This window comes from Castor canadensis, chromosome 11 (assembly GCF_047511655.1).
Source record: "Castor canadensis chromosome 11, mCasCan1.hap1v2, whole genome shotgun sequence".
In the NCBI taxonomy this organism is placed as follows: Eukaryota; Metazoa; Chordata; class Mammalia; order Rodentia; family Castoridae; genus Castor; species Castor canadensis.
Window position 1 is genome coordinate 79,487,000 of NC_133396.1, and position 24,225 is coordinate 79,511,224.

Sequence of the window (24,225 nt, forward strand, 5' to 3'; positions counted from 1 at the left end):
AATAATGTCCTAAAAGATGATAGCCTGACAAAACAAAATTTATATGCCGGAGTTCCTCTGAATAAATAGGACAAAACAAAACGATTTAATGGATTAGGAATGCTGAAGTTGATTTAGACTTCAGACTGCACACCCAACTCTAATAATATTCCCCATGGTGGTCCAGATATCATCAAACCTTTGAAAAACACATTGGTGAGGGCTGCTTTACCAACAGATTTGAAAACCACTCTAGTGGCTTCTCCCTGCAATCTAGACATAGCCAGCACTGGGATGAGGAATGTCAAAATTATTATGGGTTCCATGATCTCAGAATCCAGGAATGTTGGAGGTCAGATAACTGCATTTAACCAGCAGAGACAAAGTAGGTGTGGCTGCCATCATAGGCAGCAGGCTTAGTGTTGATAATCTGAAGGTTTTTAAGTCACAGTGATTAATTGAACACCAGGTCCCTAAACTGAAATACGAAGTCTCAATTTGATTTGCTTAACCAAAAACTTCGGTTCTATTGGAAGGAGGCCTTACTTGAACAATGATGATTCTACCATTTCCCAAATCTGAATGAATTCACCAAATCCCAGAACACTGTGAATGAAGGAGAATCTGGCACCCTTTGAGGAAGTGCACACTGTGACTCTGTCTTCCAGCCTTCCTCAATATCTACCAGGGCAGCTGTGCACTACTTCTTGGGGAGAAAGGACTATTGGGCCTTGGTTCTGGACATTGATTCCTGAGGACTTAAAAGTCCACTGCCATCCACTGGTCACATTGGATGGAGCTCATGGGAATACAGTATGAAATGAGCCTCAAACCAGGTCCACCTCACACATGGATCATGGCTGTTTATTCACTTCCTGAGCAGAGAGTTAGAATATATTTTAAGTAAGGATCTGGAGACAGTGATGCAAAAGTCCATGGGTGGTCGGAGGTTACTCATTCTGCCAATAGCCCACTTAGGAGGTCAGGGGTGGTGTACCATATGCCTGGCAGTTGAGTGTCCAGTAGTGATAGAGTCTCTTCCTGTGGCATGCTCTTAGCGATCTTTGCTTCCCAGCTTCTTTTACTTGTTGCCTTCTGTCCAAGACTGCTTTTCCGCCTCTCCCTTCAATTCTGTACCATGCTCAGAATGCTGCTCTAAAAAGCCTTTCTGATTTTTGCAACTGCAAACCCTGATTAGTTTGGACTGCATGTAAAACAGAACCAATTAGCTAGAAGAGAAACTGAGAAATGGAAAGAGACAGATTTCTTACTTTGGGTGTGGAGTTTTGTTGATGGCACATGACAAAGTAGGGCTTCCTAAGCCCCTCTCTTCTTCAGGGGGTTCTGGGGAGGAAACTGTGAGGAGTGGAAATGCTCAGTGTGGTAGGCCACTGAGCAGGGGTGAGGACTACCTAGTCGCTGAGGGCCTCTCTCTTCCTCTGGCGTTCTTGCTGGGGCAGGTGGTCCAGGGGACTCTTACTCCTTGGAGGCCATGTGGACCAGAATGTCTACCAACCTGTTGTTGCAGACAAATTTATTGTCATCCCAGGACATGAGATTGACAAGATGGTCACTGAGGACAATGCCAGCCCCAGCACTGAAAGTGGAAGGAGGGGTGTCACTATCAAAGTCACAGAGAACAACCTGGTCCTAGGGAGAGCCCAGGATGCCCTAGGGGGCCCTCCGGTGCCCACTTTGCCACCTTCCTGACATCATTACATTTGGCAGCTCTCTCCAGAAGGCAGGTTGGATCCATGGCCAGCACAACAGGCTCAGGCACATGGAGGGCCATGGAGGTGAACTTCCCATTTGCCTCAGGGATGACCTGGCACACAGCACTGCCAGTGGCAGGAGATGAAGGGATTATGTTCTCAGAAGCCCATGGCCACAACACCACAACTTCCCACAAAGGCCATCCTAGTCTTCTAGATGGGCGGTAGCATGGACTGTGGCATTGAGTTGCTCCATGATGTCAAAGTTGTCATGGATGGCTGTGGTGAAGGGCTAAGTGGTTGGTGGTGCAGGAGGCATTGCTGATGATCTTCAGGGAGTTGCCATACTTCTCATGGTTCACATCCATCACAACTATAGAGGCATCAGCAAAAGAGGCAGAGATGATGACTCTTTTGGCTCCACCCTTCAATGAGCCCCAGCCTTCTCCATGGTAGTGAAGATACCAATAGAGTCCACACCTCCTTTGATGGTGGTGAGGTCTCACTCCTGGAAGAGGCAGATGGGCTTTCCAGTGATCACAAACTTCCCATTCTCAGCCTTGTCTGTGCCATTGAACTTGTCCTGGATAGAATCATACTGGAACATGTACAGCATGTTATTGAGGACAATGAAAGGACCATTGATGATAACAATATCCATTTTGCTCAAGCTGAAAACACCCTAGTGACCAGGTACCCAATAAGGCCATACCTGTTTATTCCGACCTACACCATCATGTCTCAAGGATGCAGGTGACACTGCATGAAAAGATTCAGTTGTCTGTTAGAAGAGCAAAGAGCGGAAGTAGAGATTTTTTATGACAAGTTTTCCTCTTGGTTCTAGTGTTCCCCAAATCATTACCAGTTAATAAGCCGGTAAGTACCCTTCAAGTGCCTTAAGTACCAAGAGTTAAGATTCTTTCATGTGGGGCTGGAGGAATGGCTCAAGTGGTCGAGTGCCTGCCTAGCAAACACAAGGTTGCTGAGTTCAAACCCCAGCACCATAAAAAAAAAAAAAAGATTCTTTCATGTGGTACTGACATAAATATGAATTAGCTATCCTCCAAATTCTCGTTTCTCTAAGAAATAAGCAGGTGAAGGGTTATTAATGATTGGCCTTATTTCTGAAGGGCAGAAATGTTACAGTGAAATGCGCTGGAATTGAAAGACTGAGCTCTTGACAATGCTCTTGACAGGCTAATTAAACAAGATAAAACTCAATATGGACAAAAATTATTCTATAGTCACAAAAAGGAAAGAAGAAAGAAAGAAGACAACACCCATCCTTCCTTTAGAATTAGGCTGGATTCATTGACTATGTAGCAAAGATTGTAAAGAATCTGCTCCTGGATTTTATGTATTCCCAGGAATGTTTGAAAAAGAGGTAGAAAGATCAGAAAGGGGAAAAATGAAAAGATGCCACCTTCAATCATTTTAAGATCCTAATTTTCTGAGGACAAATCACATACCCATAAGTGTGCACATAGACATATATTATAACACACACACATATACACTTTCACCAACAGAGATGAGACACTTTTCATTTCCCTAATGCCACTAGATGGTGAGCCATTCATATGCACTTGATTTGCTACTCTTTTTGTATTCTCCCCAACTTCATGATTTCTTAAACACGGTCTCCCTTTACTTGGCATTATTGCTCTTTGATAAAGTACTAAAGGGTCAGCTTACACTGTCCTTAGGAATAGACTCAAGGGAGGTTGTTCTTTGTGACCTTTGGCCTGGCTGTCCTTTCTTTTCTTAGTCGGGAGCTTGGCCTTCCTAATTCTGGCTCCTTCTCTGTTAGGGAATGATTCTGAATACCATTAAGGAGCTTTAATACTATACTCAATGGACATCTTCACATAACAGCAGCTCATGCCTGAGATTCTAGGCAAATCAATACTGACTTAGACCTGATTCCACTAGGTAAGGAAAACAAGAATGTGTGTGTTGCAGAAGTAATCCATTATTTTCTTCTTTTTTCATTACAATAATCCATGAAGTCAATACCAGCATTTTAAAAAAATTAGTGTTTGCAGAGAACCTATTGTCTTCCAGCACTGGAAGAGAAACCAAACCAACTTAAGAAGAAGCAAAAAAAAAAAAAACCCAAAACATTTTCCCACTCTTGTCCTTAGACAAAGGCTATTTAAATTCCTCTATTTCCTAGTGCCTTCCTATGCTAGGGAAAGGAAACAAACAGCTGATTCCACAGCTGATGACAAAGTCCTTTTCAAGGGCGTTGCCAGAGGACCCTGACATGGGAAGCAGCTGTTCGTCATCCTCTGGGAAATTTACTCAACACTGAATGGCAGGTGGAGGATGGAGAGCAAGCGATGCCTGCTTTTCTCAGCCCAGGGAGAAGGATTTCAACAAAGAAATTAGAACTGATTCCTTTTCTATGTATTTCTTCCTCTTTTCAAGTCTTCTCATAGTCTGGAGAGGGGAAAATACCTCTTCAGACCAAAGAGAGGCATAAACCACAGAACATCGGGATTCAATGTTAGACAATGTAATAGGCTTTATCCGTTACAAAATTGTTTTCCAGAGCCACCCAGGTGACATTGATTATAAACATTTGAAATTGCCCTGGCTAAGGTTTTCCTTTACTCAGGAGTGGGTTGGCCCTAGATCACATCCTATGCTCAGGGTGGCAGGAACGTGGAGTTATGCTTGGGACTCCTGGGGTAAGCAAGACGGAGCTAGGAGTTTCCCCTGGCATCCTCTCTTAAACAAAGCTGCTAAATAGATATTTATTCAATCCATAATACCTCTGAATAGCACAATGCTTAGAGCCACTGCTCCCAAAATGGCTGAATTACTCAGAGCACCAGGAAACAAGCCACATTGAGAGCCTTGTTTCACAGACTTTCCATATGTACTCTGCTTAGTAAGTAGCCTAAGACAGGCTTGTCAAAGTAGGTGGGGACACTGGTTAACCTCTTTTAGCCAGAGCAGTCCATCAGGGAGGTGATTAAATAGATTAAAATCTATGATCAGTAACGGTATGGTTTGAATGTGTCCTCAGAATTTATGAGTTGAAAATTTAATTCCTAAAGTCATGTGCTAACGGTGTTTGGAGGTGGGACTTTTGGGAGGTAGCTGGATCATGAAGACTCTGTGCTCAATCCATTCATGAGCATAATGAGTTAATAGATTAATGGATTATTTGGTTATGGTTGGAATAACTGTTAGAAATGTGAGTTCTCCCTAGCAAGGAAGGAGGGAAGGAAAGAGAGAAGAGGGAAATATTTGGTTTTTACTTTTATTCTGTACTGCTTAAATATTCTAGAATAATAAGCATGCATTGTTCTCTGGGTATATAGAATCTGGGAACCCTGGGGAATTGCATTTGCCCCTGAATTTCGCTTTGGTTAAGCAGGCAATTGCTCTCCGTAATGCTCTGTCCTTCCACACACCTTGGAAGTAGGAATTTGTAGATCCCTGTGATTTGAGGAAGAATTTCTTTTGTACTGAGTTTTCCCTGGAAGACTCTCTGTTTTCTGAAATGCTCTTCCCTCTACATCTGTGCTTGCTTCTCACTGGAAAATTCTCCCCCGTGAAGGACACTCCTTTCTCTGAGCCTGTATTTAATTAAGCTAGTGTGTGTTGTTTGGTTGGTTTGTAATTTTCATGCTTGTGGCCTGGGAATTACTGGCATGCACATTGGCTCCCTCGCTTTCCCTACTTTTTGGATCTGTACTTGCATTGAAGTTACTGGAAAAAACGGTGGGATGTGCCTGAGGTAACCTTACTGGGAAGATAAGAAGACATTATGTCATAATCTATATGCACAATTGGACCAGCATAGTGTCCTGAAGGTGTTGAATAACCAGTATGTCCTGGTGAAATGATAGGAAAATGATGGTTCCTTCATGGCTACACCCTTTGTGTAGTGATGTCCAGGCTGACATCACTGTGATGGAATAAAATCCATGATAATGGATGAATGAATCCATGTGCCTCTTCCATCATTGAAATGGACAAAATAACCTACATCCCATGTTTCTGAACATATGTGGTTCTTCTTCAGTTTTAATAGTTATAGATGTACATGTCCTGTAGTGTAATTTAATAGCTAAGACTTGTTTTAGGCCTAGCAATTCAGAAATATTTCCCCATAAATTCTACTTGCAGATTAATCTGGGCTAAGCTGAATATTTTAAAATACAAATGACTGCTGGGCAATAGGTCTTGTTTATGTTTTAGTAGGAATTATTTAGTTAAATAATATGCAGGTTATAATTTGCCTACCCCTGTAGACTCACTGTCCTCCACCTGCTTTGAGACTAGACTGCTGACTTTTGTTGTTTACATCAACTTGGCTTCCTTGTCTTCTAGCTTGGGCAGGTTTGGCCAATGGCAGTGATGGAAGGAAATGAAAGGACAGAGGAGGGAAATGAAAGGACAGAGGAGGGAGATGCAAAGATGCTTACTCCACTGGTTACTTCCCTACTGGGCCATGGGTTTTGCAGCAGTTGCTTTTCTCTCACTAGGGTCCCATCCTTCGATTTATTCTGGGAAGAGCTTCCCTCAATTCTTGACCTTTGCCTCTCTTATTGTCTTTAGGGTGCTCTTTATCCCTTGTTTATCTCCTTTACCCCACCTACCTCTTTGTAACTGTGTCCTCATTACATGTTCTCCAATATCCCTTTTGAGTGTGTCGTCTGTTTTGACAAGACTCCGAGGAATGAAGTAATATCACTAGAAATGGCCTCAAAAAACAAACCTGTAAAATGGCATGTGGGATTGTATTGTGTGGTAGGCAGAGGAATAGCCTTTCAATTGTGTCCATGTCTTAATTCCTAGAAACAGAGAGTGCTCTATATCACAGCATAAAAGGAATTGAGTTTGCACATAGAATTGAGGTTGATAATTATCTGGCCTAGGATACAGAGATTGTCCAGATAGGCTCCCTATGATCGAAAGGGAACTTAAAAGCAAAAGGAGGCAGAAGAGTTAACATCAGTGTGATGTGATGTGACAAAGACTGACGAGCCCTTGCTAACTTTGAAGGCAGAAGGGAGCCATTGTCTAGAGAATGAAAGCAACCTCTAGAGATAGAAAAGTCAAGGAAACAGATCGTCCCTTAGAGTCTCCAAAAAGACTACAATTTTAATCTTTGCCAAGTGAGACCTGTATGAGACTTTTGACCTGTTGGATTGGAGTTGTTTTAAGCTAGCGAATTTGTGATAACTTGTTGCAGTAGCAATAGGAAACTGATAACAGCTTGTTAGCGTATCTGGTGAGAACATAGAACCTATGTGATACGGGAAAATGGGATGCAGATAATCCATGGCATGGTATTCAAATTATTACCAGTAACAGAGATGGAGATGCAGGGAAGGTGGAGGGTGAGGTGCTGAAAGATCAATTAGCAATGGTCCTCATGGTGACAGTGGTAGTTATTAGGACTTAGGTGTGAGCAGACTGTTTCTGTCTGTCCTGAATGATATGTACAGATGAAAGGATAGTAAAAGCCTTGAAGGTCCAGCCAGGGAACAAGAAGAAAATTAGAAAAAGAATTGTTCACCATCTTGAACAATGCTAGAAAGGAGTGAGGCTCAATTCTGGGTCTGAGAATTGTGGCATCAATGTCTGTTTTGCTGTGGAGCAGAGGAAGAGCAGAACCTTTAGACACGGAATGGGAACACTTGAGTAGACACAGCCAAGACTAAGAACTTTGAATCCTCAGATTGTCTTAAAATTTTCTTGCAAGTAAGTAACCCACCCAGTGGAGGGGCTGGGGACTATTGGTAGATGAAGGAAGCTATGCTTAATGACTAATTTTTCATGACCAGCCTCAGATATAGGATTATGCAGCTAAATTTTATGGGTTTTTTTCTATCTTGTTTCCCAGCCACCTTATATAAAAGGCTGGTGGTAGCTCAGTGGTAGAGAATTTACCTAGCATGTAGAAGACCCTGGATTCAATTCCAGCACTGCAGGGAGAAAAAGGCACTGTAATAGATAGGAGTAAGGTGAAGTCCAAATCTCCTACAGTGAAAGGGTAGCTGGTAGGCCTTTATGGGTTTTCATTGTTGAAGACACACCTTTGTCACTCAGACTAAAGGATGCTGGGGGGGAAAAGAGACTCCATGTGCATTACATCCTTTTCACCACTCTGTTCTGTGTCTTAGAAGTTGGGCTTTATAAACTATACCAACCAGACTTCCTTGTCTTTGGCTTCTGGCTCAGTTTAGACAATGATGACGTTGGCAGTAGATTAGAGGGTGAGTTGGAGGGAAGGAGCAGGCCATTTACTTGCAGGCTTCCGCCTTGTTGGGTAACTTTGGCGGGGTCTGCACAGCCACAGTTTGAGAAACATAGCTGGTGAATTCCAGCCCTTGTATAGCTCTCATTTGCAGGTTGCTGGTGTTTCTAGCTCTGGGTCCTTACCCACCTGTGGTTAAAGTTTTCCTTTCAACCTTCCCTCATTTTTTAAAAATACTCTTTTCATTAAGCTCTTTATTACTGTTATTATTATTAACATTATATAGTAGTCTGATAGGGGGTTTCATTGTGACATTTACTTGTGTGCTTAAATATATCTTAATTAGATTTACCACCCCCACCATTCTCCATCATTCCCCCTTCTTAGGACATTTTCATCAGGTTTCATTGTTCAATTTTTATGCACCTATATGAAGTACATCTTCCATATTCGCTTTCCTTCATGCTCTCCATTTACCCTCCCCTCCCACTGGTACCCTTCCCTCGACATGACTGTTTTACCTTCCTGTTGTTCATTTTTTAAGTGTGTATTGATTGTTCAAAGGGGTTTCACCTAGGTATTTCATTTCCTATATATGTATAAATAATATATATATAACCTTAATCAGATTAACCCCCCTATTGCTTCCTCTTCTCCATCACCCTGCTCCCTATTATTCAACAGCTTTCAATGCATTTCTCTATAGTACCTTCATGTGCAGGTCTCCCCATCGTTCTGCTTTCCTCTCTGCCCTCCCTGTAGTCCCCTCAGACAGACTCAGACCCACTGTTACAATCATATTCTCGCTCCCTCTCTCTGTCTATATATACATATATGTGTATATAAGATAATATATGTATTTTGTGTACATTTATTTATCTTCCAGGTCTAGCTTCCACATATGAAGGAAAATATGTTACCTTTGTCCTTCTGAGCCTGGATTACTTTGCTTAACATGATGATCTAAAGTTCCATCCATTCACCTGCAAACAACATAATTTCATTCTTCTTTATGGCTGAGTAATACTCTATTTTATATACACATATATATCACATTTTCTTTTTTTTTCTTGTCTCCTTTTATCATTTTTACATTTACTTACATGTGTATGCATTTTTTGTGCCACTCCCCCCTCCCCAGGCAGAACCTATTCCACCCTCTTCTTCTCTGATTTTGTTGAAGAGAAAACATAAGAGATAATAAGAAAGACATCATTTTTGCTAGTTTGAGATAAAGATAACTATACAGAGAGATTCCTAGCATTGCTTCCATGCACTTGTGTATTACAACCCACATTGGTTCATCTCTACCAGACCTCTTCACTACTTCCTGGTCCCCTTCCTATAGTGGCCTCTGCCAGTTTAAGATTACTTTATTCACTCCTCTCTAGTAAGCACATCAGCCATGTTCAAGTTTTAGGCTTCCTACCTTTCCCTATTTCTCCTGTGCATTCTCCCCTTAGTGTGTGACCCACGTCCAACAATATTACTGCATTTGTTTTGGGTCTATAATCTGCATATGAGGGAGAACATGTGATTTTTGGCCTTCTGAGCCTGGCTAACTTCACTTAAGATGATGTTCTCCAGTTCCATCCATTTACTTGCAAATAACAAAATTTCATTCTTCTTCATGGCTGAGTAAAATTCCATTGTGTATAAATACCACATTTTCTTAATCCATTCGTCAGTGGTGGGGCATCTTGGCTGTTTCCATAGCTTGACTATTGTGAATAGTGCTGCAGTAAACGTGGGTGTGCAGGTGCCTCTATTATTTCCTGGTTTCCTGCCTAGGTATGGTTTGCTGGATCATATGGTAGGTCTTTTTTTTAGGTTTCTTGAGGAACTTCCATGCTGCTTTCCACAACAGTTGCACTAATTTACACTCCCTCCAACAGTGTGAAAGTGTTGCACACCCTCGCCAGCACCTGCTGGTGTTTGTGTTGTAAATGATGGCCATTCTGACTGGAGTGTCGCAGTTTGATTTGCATCTCCTTTATGTGGAAGGATGTTGAGCAGTTCTTCATGCATTTATTGGTCATTTGTGCTTCTTCTTTTGAAAATTGTCTCTTCCATTCATTTGCCCATTTATTCAGTGAGTTATTGATTCTTTGTGGGGTTAGTTTTTCGAGCTCCCTGTATATTCTGATTATTGATTTCTTGTCAGATGTATAGCAGGCAAACATCTTCTCCCATTCCATAGGCTGTCTTTTCAGTCTAGTAATTGTTTTCTTTGCTGTGCAGAAGCTTTTTAGTTCAATGCAATCCTATTTGTCACTCTTTTCTCTCAATTGCTCAGCTATTGGAGTTCTATTCAGGAAGTTACTGCTTATATGTTCCAGTGTATTCCCTGTTCTTTCCTGTAGTGGTTTCACAAATTCAGTCTTACATTAAAATCCTTGACCTACTTTGAATTGGTACTAGTAAAAGGTGAGAGACTGGGATTCACTTTCAGTCTTCTACAGGTGGATATCCACTTTTCCTAGCACCATTGGTTGAAGAGGCAGTCTTTTCTCCAACGCATATTTTGCTCAACTTTGTTGAAAATCAAATGACTGTGACTACATGGGTTTTTGTTTGGCTGTTCTGTTCTGTTACATCGCCTTTAAATCTGTTTTGTGTGTGTGTGTGTGCCAGTACCATGCTGTTTTTATTACTATGGCTCTGTAGTATAGTTTGAAGTCAGGTATTGTGATACTGCCAGTGTTGCTCTTTTCTCAGGACTGGTTTGGCTATTCAACTAACATGGGATGTCCTTCTATCTTCTAATGTTTTCTTGGATCTCTTTTTTGATTGATATGTGGTTTTCATTGTATAGGTCTTTACTTCCTTCATTAACATTAGTCCTAGGAATTTTATTTTTTGATGCTATTGTGAATGGTATTATTTCTTGGTTTCTTTCTCAGACTGTTCATTGTTGGTGTAGAGAAATGCTACTGATTTTTGTGTACTGGTTTTGTATCCTGCTACTTTGCTGAACATGTTTATGAGATCTAAGAGGTTTTTTTTTTAAATTGAGTTTTTAGGGTCTTTCAGGTATAAGATCATATCTCCAAACAGGGACAATTTGACTTCTTCCTTTCCTACTTGAATCCCTTTTATTTCTTTGTCTGTCTTATTGCTCTGGCTAGGAATTCCAGTACTATATTGAATAATAGCAGAGAGAGTGGGCACACTTGTCTCATTCCTGATTTTAGAGGAAATGGTTTCAACTTTTCTCTATTTAGTATGATGATGGCTGTAGATTTGTCATATATAGCCTTTATAATGTTGAATTATGCTCCTTTTATTCCTAGTTTCTTCAGTGTCTTTTATCAAGAAAAGATGTTGAGTTTTTTCTGCATCTACTGAAATGATGGTGTGACTTTGTCCTTGATTCTGTTTATGTGCTGTGTTTACATATATTGATTTGCGTATGTTGAACCATCTTTGCATCTCTGGAATGAAATATACCTGAGCATGGTATATGATCTTTTTAATATGTTGTTGTATTCAGTTAGCAAGTATTTTATTAAGAACTTTTGCATCTGTGTTCATCAGGGATATTTCTCTTTTTGATGCATCTTTACCTGGTTTTGGTATTAGAGTACTACTGTCTCCACAGAATGAGTTCAGTTGCATTTCCCTTTGTATTTTGTGGAACAGTTTGAGGAGCATTGGTGTCAGTTCTTTAAAGGTCTGGTAGAATTCAGTGGTGAGTCCATCCAGAACTAAACTTTTCTTTGTTGGGAAGTTCTTTGCAACTGTCTCAATGTCATTACATAAGTAACAATAAAAAAGCTTAAAGTGTTTATGTCCTCTTGGTTCAATTTTAGTGGCTTACATGTGTCTAAAAATTTATCTGTTTCTTCTTGACTTTCCAGTTTGATGGATTAAGCTCTTTTTTATCATTCTTTTTCTTTACAAAACCATGACTGATACTGTCATATATACATTAGCTTATTTTATCCTCACTACAACTGATATATGTGTCTATGTCTATTATTCTGTTTTATAGATAAGAAAATTGAAATTGTGAAATTGGAATATAGCTTACACAAACTTACACAGCTACTAAGTTCTGGAAGCAGGATTCAAACTCCATCTTTAGAGTTTAAGGAAGCAAGCTAGAGTAGGTATAGAAGCAGATGAGTTTTGAAGACAGAGACTCAGGTACAAATTTCAAAAGTAATATGAACCAAGCCATTTAATACCTCTGAGCTTGGATTTATTTCTAAGATAAGGACTTCATTGTCTCTGTCAGGTAAAGTTCTTTGCAAGCCACACAATAAAAATTGCAGAAATCCAGAGAGATCTAAAGTAAACTGATACAACTAGTGAATACATTCTTTAGGGCTCCATGTTTTCAGTGTTAACAATTTTCCGTTCATGGCTGACTGCTCAAGATTAAAATTCCTAGAGAGAGTGCCTTTTGACTTCACTAATATTACTTGTCCACCTATGCCTTTTACCAGGTGGGACAGGGTCCTGAATTCATATTCACTAGTGGAGAGTTAGGCTTTTTACATAAATCATAAATTCTTACAAAAAATTTGGGTAAAATATCCTATTTTACCCAAAAAGGATAAAGGATGTTAAAAAGACAACACACACACACACACACACACACACACACACACACACACACAGAAAACCAACCTACTTTCAGGTCTGCTGCAAAAAGTAAAGACAAAAAGTAAAGAACAGAATCTATACAAAGTCCTCAGTACAGCTCAAGTTTTTCTCTTCCCTCCTGCCAGAGCAGTAAAAGAGTAGGATTTTGATTGTGGTGGGCGGAATGGTGGTGGAAGGAGTTCCTGCTCTACTTGCTGTATTTATTGTCTGTTGCTAACTGTCTCTCACAGAACTTGATGTCTCTTATTCTGCCTAGTGACTGCTGCCAGCTGCCCCCCCTAGAGTGTCTGTGCTTTATAGATCTTTCCTCTATTGTCGACAGGGTTCTTCCAAAGGTGTGTTTGTGAACCACCTCTCCTCATCTGTCTATCTGTTTACTATCATCATCCTTGTTTCCTCCAACATATTCTGAAAAAAATTCAACCATAGAAAAATTGAAATAACTGTGAACACCCATAAACATATTGCCTAGATTCTACCATTAATATTTTCGTTTATTTGATTTATTGTATTTCCTTCCATCCATCCATCCATCCATGTAGGCATACATCCTAGCCCCTGGTGTCTTTTTTTTTTACAATGATCCCAAATTTTTATCAACATAGGGATCTCTACAACTCTGAGAGATTGGGTAAATTTCTCTTGGTAAATGCTTGAATAGAGAAGTTCTTTTTTCTTTTTTTTTTATTATCATATTATTGTTGCACTGGGGGTACGTTGTGACATTTACAAAAGTGCTTACAATATATCTTAGTTAAATTCACCCCTTCCATCTTGCTCCTTTATTTCCTCTCCCCCTATTCTTAGAATAGTTTCAACAGGACTTATTTTTCCATTTTCATACATGAGTACACAGTATTTCTACCATTTCACCTTCCTACATCCTTTCCTTATATCTTCCCCATCCCATTGGTAAAAAACCCCACACAGGACCTATTTGACTTTCCTGTTCTATTTTTTTAAAAGGACATTTTTGTTTGTATAAGATAGCTCTACTGGGAGTTTCACTGTGACATTTCCATGTATATATGTATCATAACCTGAATTGGTTCATCCCCTCTATTTTTCTCCTTTCAACCTTAGTCCCCTTCTTATGGTGATTTCAACAGGTTTAAAAATTCTATTGAACAGACAAGTTTTAAAAGCATGTGCTTCTCACAGAAAGTGAAGGTGTTCTTTCTGATGGGTTTCTTGACTCTTATTTCTATAACTGTGTCTCTTAAAAAGATTTTTCAGTGAACTGTTTGGAATGATGGGGAAGTAGGAGAAATTCACTGACTAAGGTGACCCCAAACCAGAGTGTCTGGATGGAGCATGTCCTAGATAACAATAGTAATAGTAGATTTGGAACAATATCCAAAACTTGTTCCACATTGCCAAAGAGGTTTTCACATCTGGTCACCAAATCCTGGAGCAGTGGAAGATTGTAAGAGAGAATGTCCTATGCTGAGGCTCAGATAAGCATCTCAACTCCTCACAACAACAGGAAGATCAGGGCAACGTTCACACCACAAGTTGTGTTAGATTCTTATGTGACTGGGTTTCACGTTGAGGTTCATGGTTCTAGTTCAAGTTCCTGAGTTCATAATGTAAACAACTGGCTTTTGCTGGTTGCTAACTTGTGGAAAGGAAGTTTCAAGCAGTGATAGTCAAAATGTTATTATTCAGCTGTGGTGAAAGATGCTATACTGGAAGAAATATAGCTCAGACATGCCTGAAATGGACACGCAAGCCAGGTTACATTCAACTCTGACATATGCAGCACACACTGCTGGAGCCATTAGTCTGTGTTCAGACATGAAACTTCATTATCTATGCCTCATCTTGTGCATGGGTGGGGGCTGTGTTGGGGAGAACCACAGGGAAAGTTAGAGTTAACAGGTGGCTGCTAAAAAACAAGGGACATGAAACCAATCCTGCCAGTAGGGGAGACACAGTCATGTAAAAGGCAAAGAGCACTGAAACAGGATCCCAGGAACTGCCAGTGAGCAGGAAGTAAAGATGAAAAGTAGGCAGCCATTTTGGAGAGAAGTTTGAACTTAGATAAATGAATACAGACCAAATACAGAAGAGGCATCTGTTGACTAAGCTTGGAAGTAACAAATAAGCCAGGCATGATGTGGCAACTTATGTCCTTGCATGATAAAATATGAGCAAAGGGGTGGATGCTAAGGCTAGGCATAGTGGCTTATGCTTGTAATCCCAACTACTCAAGAGGCAGAGATCGGGAGGATGGTGGTTTGAGGCTAGCCCCATCTCAACCAATAAGCCATGTTTGGTGGTATATATCTATAATCCCAGAGACACAGGAATTCTAAGTAGGTGGATCATAGTCTAAAGAAAAAACATGAGACCCCTCTGGAAAAAAAAATAAAAAGATGGGTACTAAGGACAATTGGTCTGTTGGTTGCCAACCTTTATTTTTTTACCTCCATCCCCTTATCCCTTTCCAAGAGTATCCCAAATTACGTTCAGATGTTTATCATTGCCCAATGCCTCATGTTAAATACCTCAGTAGAAGGTGATTTTACACAGAGCTCCAGGGAAGGGCTTGCATTTGCTTAAACCACTTAGCACAGCATCCTGCCCAGTCACAATCAGAGATGATGCTTGGAAAGAAAATTGTCTCTCCTGAATGCTATGTTCTATGGATGTGAAATCCAGAGTTGCTGCAGCCATGTTGACACCATGAGGAAAGACAACGTAAGAATGAAGCATACCAGTTGAAGGCAGATAAATCAGGTCAGTGAGTACACATGATTGGATCAACCTTTGGTCAAGTTCAAACAGCTTCTAGACTTAAAAATTTGACCCATCATTGAAGAGACACATACTAATAGCAATACTGGTGTACCCCAGAAGGTACTAGCAGCAGAGTTAATAGTGTAAATTTTATTCCCATGTTAGAAAATATCTCCTTCCACTTTACCTGGCATATAGGAGATGCTTGATTAAAATATAGGATGGAGAGAAAATGCCATTCCTTCTAACACATATTATTGCTAAAAACAAGGCTGCATGCAAAGGTAAGATATTTCAGGTTTGTGCTAGCAGAATGGGGGTGGCAGTGAGGCAGATGTGGTTATGAGAGATGGAGGGGTTCAGGGAAGATATCTGGGGTGTATTTCCTCCCATTCACTCTCTGTGACAGAGATGAAGCACCTGTGGCGGTAGGAAGAATGATCCGTCAGCAAGATTTCCAACATTTTCTCAGCTGCTGTTTCAAGTGGTTTCAATTCCTAAAAGCCAACAGCTCACAAGAGAGAGAAGCAAATCTTTTCTTATTTTTCAGGACACAGGGAACTACTTAAGCAGGGAAAGAAAGAGCCAGTCTGATATTGCTTCATCTAGAAGACCATCGTGACCCCAAATAGTTTCTTTCCACTATTGGTAACTCTCTCCTTTCTCCAAATGGGAGCATTAAATTAACAAAGCCACACCTAGGTCTCTTTCCAAATTTATGCCTTAATGAAACTAAATTTCCTGAGATGTTTGGAAAATCCTCAAATACAAATGACTTGAGAAATATTCAGACCCTAGCTGCTTGGAGACAGAAGAAATTATGCCCTGCAAGAATGAGAAACTGTGTTTTTCCTTGGTCTTTCTGCCCAGGACTTCTGTATGAGCTGTCATTGAGGGACATGCAGAAGCCAGTTGCTAATGATGCTAAACATATTTCAGAAATCAAATGAGCCAGCGTTCTGGCTAATAAAGGTCATAAAGTGAGTACACCAGGCTACTTTAGTGTGGGGGGAGATTTTCCCTTTATGGACTGAGCACATTAACTTTTATGGTGGCTGAATTCCTTCTGCAACAGTAGACAATCCTATTTATCAAGACCGTATGCAGCCTTGAGGTGTGTGCGTTGTGTTACTGGAAGACAGTGAGCATTACAAAGAGCGGCTCACCCGTGGGGAGGGCTGAATGAGATGAAGGAAGCAAAAGAAGCTGTTTGCTCAGTGCCTTCTGCACAGTGGAGCTCTAGCACTAGAAGGAGGGCGGGTGTAAATGGCAGAGGCCAGAGGCGAGCCCCAAAGAGAACATGGTCGAAGGTATTCGTGGGATTGATTTATCAGCAGTCTGTTACTACAGGCACAAAGCACATAAAATGCCAGATGGGTTCTCTGCCCTCCCGAGGCTTACACTCTAGTAGGGAAACAGATGATGCATGTAGAAAGATGGTAACTCAGGCCCAGGGTTGACATCCAAGCCCTGAGGGAGTCCCACCCTCATGATGCAGGAGCTCAGGAGTGCTGTGGCGTGGGCGGTGGGGGAGAGAGAGATTGGTGGTTTTAGCTGGGCTTTGCAGAGAGAGTAGTGCTGAATTGCTGGGTGAGTAAGAATGGTGAAAGAATCTAGACCTTAAAAAATGAATGACAGGAGTGTTGAATGGAGACTGTTAGGGGTGGGAACCACTGGAGGGAGGGGAAAGGAGAGGATAGATGAAGAGTACTTTATATGCATTGAAGAAAATAGAATTATGGAATCTGTTAATATTGTTTAAGAAAGAGTAAGAGAGGGGATGAATTTGATCAAAGTACACTATATGCCTGTCTGGAAATATCATAATGAAATCCCTTTATAAAATTAACATACACTAATACATTTAAAAAAAAAAGATTCTTCGAAAAGCCAGAGATAGAATGAGAAGACAGAAGCGGTGAAGAGGTAGCTTCTTGGTGATGTTGAGATATCCATGGAAAACGATATGCTCACAAATTATTTCCTCATCTTTTCCTTCTAAGCAACAATGGTGTACATAAAGGAAGGTGATTTGTATAAAAGAAAGGAGTGCCAGGGAGGCCTTCTAGAATTCCTTCAACAGAGCAGTTCTATTATTGTGTTGGCTTCTACTACTTCTGTGTAGATACTTATTATCTCAATGCAGAGGATACACATATAAAAGAACATTTAGGCTCTAATCATGAGAGTAGTCCTTAGATGACTAACATGCATCAGCAGTCCTCAGAAACTGAAGAACAGAAATAGCTCACCCTCTCATATCAGGCACAATGTAAAATATTTTTAAAGAAATTTTTTGAGTACATTCTTAGGAGAAGATTTCAGGCCAGAAATTAATTAATTAAGGGAATAGTTGTGAAGCAACAGCCTTTGTCTTCATCTGCCATATTTCCAATACAAGCCACAACATTATCATGTGGACAGAAGGCAAAGAATAATAATAGTAGGAAATGATGAGTACATCTGTTGGTGTCAAAGATTCCGGAGATCATTCCTGGAATTGTCCAATGGTTTCCATCTCTTAAAGAGCAACACGTCTTTAAGAAGGCAATGGCTGATGTCATCTGGGCTATAGAGTCCCATTAAAGATGAGATCAACATCAACTCAGCTGCTTTGTAAGGTAATATTCTTTTCTTACTTGAGTACTTAAGTCATGATTTTACTCTTTTAGAGTCACAATCTTCCCTCACCCATGGGCCAGTGCTTGCTAACTTCTTTTCTTGGAGAATGGCACCACCATCTACCCAGTTTGGACTCAGTCCAAACCCCAACTCCTTCTTTTATCCTTACCCTGATTCTCACTTCTCTCATTTCTACTCCTTCAGCATTTTTCTGGTATGCTTCTTCTCCTCTCTTCATTGCTACTTCCATTAGTCAGAGTCTTCCCATTGCCCAGCTGGAATATTATAAGCGCATTCCAACTGACCTCTTTTGCTCTGCTATAATTGGTTCTCCATAAATGAATCAGGAGTTATCCTTCAAAAACACAATTCTGTTCATGTTACTTCCCTAATTTACATCTTGCACTGCTTCCAGGATAGAGTTTCAGTAGTGCAACTGGTGCAGAAAATCCTTATGATCTGATCCCTACTCACCTCGTGAATCTTACCTCTTTCCACATTCCTCCATTTCTTACATCTCACAGTCCAGCCTGGCCAAATTATTTCCATGATCTCTGAGTGCACTCCACTCCTTCATTCTCTACATCTCTGTCCAGATTGTTCCTCCTATCTGAAAAGTTTTCAGTGGCCATGTCTACCTGGACAGTAAAGCTTATCACTGAAGGCTGAGCTCAAGAATCCTCTATGAAATCTTTCCTGTCTGCTCCCTTAGGAACAATCATTTCTAATAATTTCTCCCCTCAAAGTTATATAGTCTTCTGTTATCACATATTCCTATTGTGCTTTCTGGATTATGCATTTGCCTTCCCTTTTAGGATGACGAAGAGGAATGAGTTGTGTTCATCTCTGTTTTGCATTTATGTTTGTGTTACTAACTGCTTCCATGTTAGGTTCCACAAAAGGGAGTTCTGGAAAGAGGCTGAAAGAGCAGAGGGGGAAGAAAGGACTTGCTTTTTTGGACTTCTGGTCTACCTTCTGTTCTGTGAGCATCATGCTAGTGGTGTCTCTTCACCTTCCTGTCTAGCAGCTGCAGTGACCTCAACTCTGGCAGAAGCAGCTTCGTTATATTTCCCAAAGAAACACTAGCGTGGGGAAGCATCCTCTCCTCAGAGCTGTTTCCTACAACTGCTATCTCCATTATACTAGAGTTCTCCTTTTACACTTTTAGTCACCACATTAATGACCATATCTGGTTAACAGTTCTTTATATTAAATTTACTCCATTAAAATAGCTGTGGTTTTCTTCTGATTGAACCCAAACTGATATACTTGCTGAGCCAAAGGGGAAATCCTTTATATGGTGGTGTCCAGTTCAGATTTCTTCCTATAAAAATGCCAATGAATTTAAAAATACTTAACAGAGTCATCACATAGAGACTTACCTTCAAAACATTCACTGAATTTGTAACACTTTGACAGAGGACTTCATTCAAGACACTTTCTGGGTTTTGAATTTTAAATCCTTGCTTTAGAGATCTCCTGGCACATTTGTCTTGGTCACTTTTTAAGAACCAAATTCTCAGTGTCTAGTCTTACCCTGGGAGCAACTAAGGCGTACTTCTCATTCCAGTCCTGTTGTGCCTGGCCCACGGTCCTGAGCATCTGTTCATGTTTTCTATGGGTTTGTCATTTGTGTGTTTTCTGCTCTTTCCTCCCCCAGACTGAGAGGAGGATCATTTCATCTGTTCCTATGAATCCCCCACAGTTCAGTAAATGGTACACAGACAAACAAATGAAGGCATGAGTGGATAATCAGGGAAAACTCGTTTGCTTTCAGTTACCACTGCTGTCATAGCACTCGATAAATACTGTGACTGATCAGTTCACCGGTACAGTGTAGGATCCCAGCTTCTCAAGCATACTCCTGACATTTTTTGCTATCACTATTTAGACAAAGATCTCTTTTCTGTGACATTATCATAATTTCTATTAATGGTGAGAGGCAGTCACAGCAGGGAGAACCTGAGTCTGGAGTTTGAGAAACCTAGGTTCAGATTCTGAATCTGCCACCTACATGTGGATAACCTCAGGCAAGTTATTTAACCTTTCAGAGCTTCAATATCCTTATCTGTAAACTGGAGAATAATAATACTAATAAATGATAATGATAATGGATACTTGCTGAGTGTTTTGTGTCAGACACAAATATCTCAGTATATTTATCAACTAGTTTAATCCTCACAAAATCCTACAAGATATTTACTATTATTACCCTCATTTTATAGGCAAGGATGCCAATCTCAGAGAGGTTAAATGATCTGCCTGAGACTCCCAAGTTTGGAGTTTTGGGGGCCAGGATAGAGATCCAGACAGTCCGGTTCTAGGGCCCAGCCTCCTCACCGTATGCTCTGCTGCCTCTTTCCTGGTGTCCTGCTCTACTCAGACTTCCATACAAAGTACCATAAGCCAGGGTCTTAGACAACAGAAGTTCATTTCCTTACTGTTCTAGGGCTGGAAGTCCAACATCAAGGTGCCAGCATGGCTGGGTTCTCACGAGGACTCTTGTCAACGCTTGCAGATGGCTAACTTCTCACCCTATTTTTATATTGCAGAATGACAAACAGAGCAAGATTTCTGGTATGTCTTTCTATCAAGGCATTGATCTCATCATAAGGACCCTACCCTCATTAACACAGGTAAGCCTCATCACCTCCCAGAGGCCCCACTCCAAAAACCATCACACTGGGTGGGGAGGGTTTCGATATATGAGTATAGGTGTGGGGGTTTGGGGGAGGTCATAATTCAATCCACAGCATGTAGCTACTGGTTCTCTCATTCAATCAGCAGACGGATTTGGGAGGCATGGCCTGTACAAGTTGTAGCAATGGTAGCTATCTTGGCAGCCTGGAAAGGAATTCAGAGAGAGTTTGCATTTGGTAGCTCAGGTTAAAATTAGATTTACCATTGAAATGACCTGACTGATATGGACTGTTATTTTTGTTATGAGCAATTTGGCAAAAGCCTCTGCCTCAAATAGTAGCAAGACTTTTTCCATCCTTAATGGTCAACTTGGTGAAAGGTATTTGACCATCCTTAATGGTCAACTTGGTGAAAGGTATTTGGTTCTGTCATGTTTATTCTGTGTTCTGTTGCTAAGGAAAAGGTGATGTGGCCAGATAAAAAAGTGGGAGATGAAAGCTGAGCCATGTAAAGAGGGCTTCATGATCAAGCCTTCTGGAATAGCACACACCATCCCTCCACCCAGCTTTACTATTCTTCCCAGTACCTATGGCTACCCACCATAATGTGATATATTCATTGGTTTATGTGTTGTCTGCCCTTCCACACAGGGCAGATTGGTGAGGACCAGAATGCTATCTGTTTGGCTCTCCACTGCCTGGTCTTCTGCAACACTGTCCTTTTCAGAGTGGGTCCCCAGTCAGCACTTGTGCATTTCTGCCCCTCCCCATACCTCCCATCCTGTCCCTTGCTCTGGATTGGCAAGGAGTGGTCAGTCAGCACATGCTTCTCCTTCCTCCTCCTTTGCTATGTCACATGTCAGCCACTATCCAGCCAATGTGATCTTTATTCTGTTCAGTCTCCAGGACTCCCCACTGCCCAGCACAGTCAAGTTCACTAGGACAGGTAACTGTTCCACCTGCATTCCATGTCATGCTTCCCTCCAACTTTATAGCACAATGAGACTCAATTTCCTCAGTTCCTCAGCCTTCCATGTTGTTTCATTCTTCTGTGATTTTTCCATTTTGTCTTCTTGTCCATTTTGAAAACAGTTTATCCTTCTGGTATCTTCAGTTTAGTAGATGTGAATCTATTTATAAGAATGCCACCAGGGCCAGGCCCTGGTGGCTCACACCTGTAATCCTAGCTACTCAGGAGGAAGTGATCAGTTCGAAGCCAGCCCAGGCAAATAGTTCATGAGACCCTATCTCAAAAAAACCAATCACAAGGAGGATTCCAAGATGGTGGCTAGAGGTAGGAAGCAGAAAGCGATCCTCCTATAGTGAAATTTTGGAGAGACGCTGGAGACACACTTTGCAGGCATAATCACTGAGAAAAGGCATAACTTTGACCCCTCCACATCTCCAGCCGGTGCAGAGAATCTCCACTTCACGTTAAACGGAGAAACGAGGAGGGCCCCCGGGGCCGCCAGTGGCCGGCGCCCATACGGCGTGGGAAGACGCGGACCAGGTGAGCTTCGTGGTTCCGCGGTACCCCCAGACAAGCCTGGGCCAGAGCAGCATAGCCCCCTGGACAGACTGACCTCCACCCGGGAAAAAAAAAACAGAAACTGAGTAATAAGCAATAAGAACAGTTAAGACACGCTGGAAAGAGGGTGGGGCACCCTGAGCGCTGAAGATTGGGGGAAGGGAATCCTTCCCGGGACTGTAAATAAACAAGCCGGTGGGCCGGAGAGGCTCTGGCAGGAGAGGGCGCGCACCCAGCAACCAGGAGCGGGGAAGCTTGTGAGAGGAGGGAAGACCCACTTCCCACATGAACTGTAAACAAACATGGCGGCCAGCAGGAGCAGCAGCACTGCCCAGTAAGCAGGAGCAGGAAAGCTTCTGAAAGTGGCAGTGGGAGGAAAACTTCAGAGGAGAAGGGGGAAGACCCACCTCCCACATGAACTGTAAATAAACACGCAGGCCTGTCAACGTGGGGGCAGTGTCACCTTTCCCAGTGCTTGGAAAGGGGAAAGCCTGTAGCAGAGGCTCCCGCACAGGAGAACTCTGAGCAAACAAAGCCTGTGGGACCAGGTGAGTGCTAGCTCACCCCAGAGATCTGCATAAATAACGCCGCCAGCTACAGGCTGAGAGCAGCAGGCAGGCAAGCCACAGTTGCAGATACAACTCTCAGAACTGTCTCCAGATGCTTTTTTTTCTTTTTCTCCCTACCTTTGATGAGAGAACAACCGAATTACACCTGCAAGCCGAAAAACTTACTGAAACTGTATTGCATTTGAACTGGGGACACTTGGTGGGGCTTTTGTGTGTGTGTGTGTGTGTGTGTGTGAGTGTGTAGGTTTGTTCTACTTTATGCATCCCCTTTGATGAGACAACTACAGAACAACATCTGAGGCACCAACTCCAGGAGAGACACCCAAATTATTAAGACTGAAACTGCATTGCATATAAACTTGGAAGTTTTTTGGTTTTTTTTTTTTTTTTTAATTTTCTATTTTCCATTTTATTTTAATTCATTTTTATATATAGATATTACTTTCATTTACTTATTTTTTATTTTTTTATCTTTGATTTTCAATCCTCTCTCTGTCTCTCTAATGTCTGTTCAGCTTACTGTCGATTAGTACACTAACACTCCCTGTTTATACCTTTGAAACTCTCTTGTCTGATACCTTGTTCTGCTTTCTCCCTCTTGTCTGTATATTTGTTTTCCCCTTTTCTTTAACTTCTTGCTTTCCATCTCAGCTCACTCTTCCATTCTAAATATTACCATTGTTATTATTACAAGCTAGAAAATACTTAATTACACACAGTACAGGGACAGTAACAACACCAAGGACAATGACGGGAAGACAGAAAAAACAGGGAAACCAGTTTCCCCACAGCAAAAAATCAGTACAGGAACCAGAGGGGAATGAAGAGAACAGAAACTCAGATCCAGACTCCAACAAAACGAAGATAAACTATGCCAAAGGACCCAATGAAGCCCACAAGAATAATTTAAAAGAAGACATACTACAAGTACTCAATGAGAATTTTATAGAGATGATACTGGATAGGGTCAACCAAAATGTACAGGAGACACTCAAGAAATTCCAAGACAATAAAAATAGAGAATTTGAAAAAGCAAAAGAAGAAATAAAGGAAACCATAGAAGCACTGTATAAACACCAAAGTGAAAGAGAGAACACAATGAATAAATGGATAAATGAACTCAGGACAAAAATAGACAACAATAAAGAAGAAAACAGCCAGGATATGGAAAACCTCAGAAAAAAGAACGAAACAGAACCGCTAAAAAAAATGGAAGGCCAATCCAGCAGAATAGAACAAACAGAAGATAGAATCTCAGAACTTAAAGATGAAATGGTAATTAAAGGAAAAACCGAAGAACTATTAATTAAACAACTCAAGACCTGTGAAAAGAAAATGCAAGAACTCACTGACTCCATCAAAAGACCAAACTTGAGAATCATGGGCATCGAAGAAGGAGAAGAGGTGCAAGCGAAGGGAATGCGTAATATATTCAACAAAATAATAACGGAAAATTTCCCAAATCTAGAGAAAGATATTCCCATACAAATGCAAGAGGCCTCCAGGACACCAAACAGACCAGATCAAAATAGAACTACTCCACGACATATCATCATTAAAACAACAAGTTCAGAAACTAAGGAAAGAATATTGAAGGCTGTAA

General features: G+C 41.1%; 1 pseudogene; it reads right to left on the reverse strand.

The window, feature by feature from the left end:
• Positions 1–1,386: 1,386 nt before the first annotated feature.
• On the reverse strand, positions 1,387–2,426 carry LOC109694883 (glyceraldehyde-3-phosphate dehydrogenase-like; annotated as a pseudogene).
• Between the last annotated feature and the right edge of the window lie 21,799 nt (positions 2,427–24,225).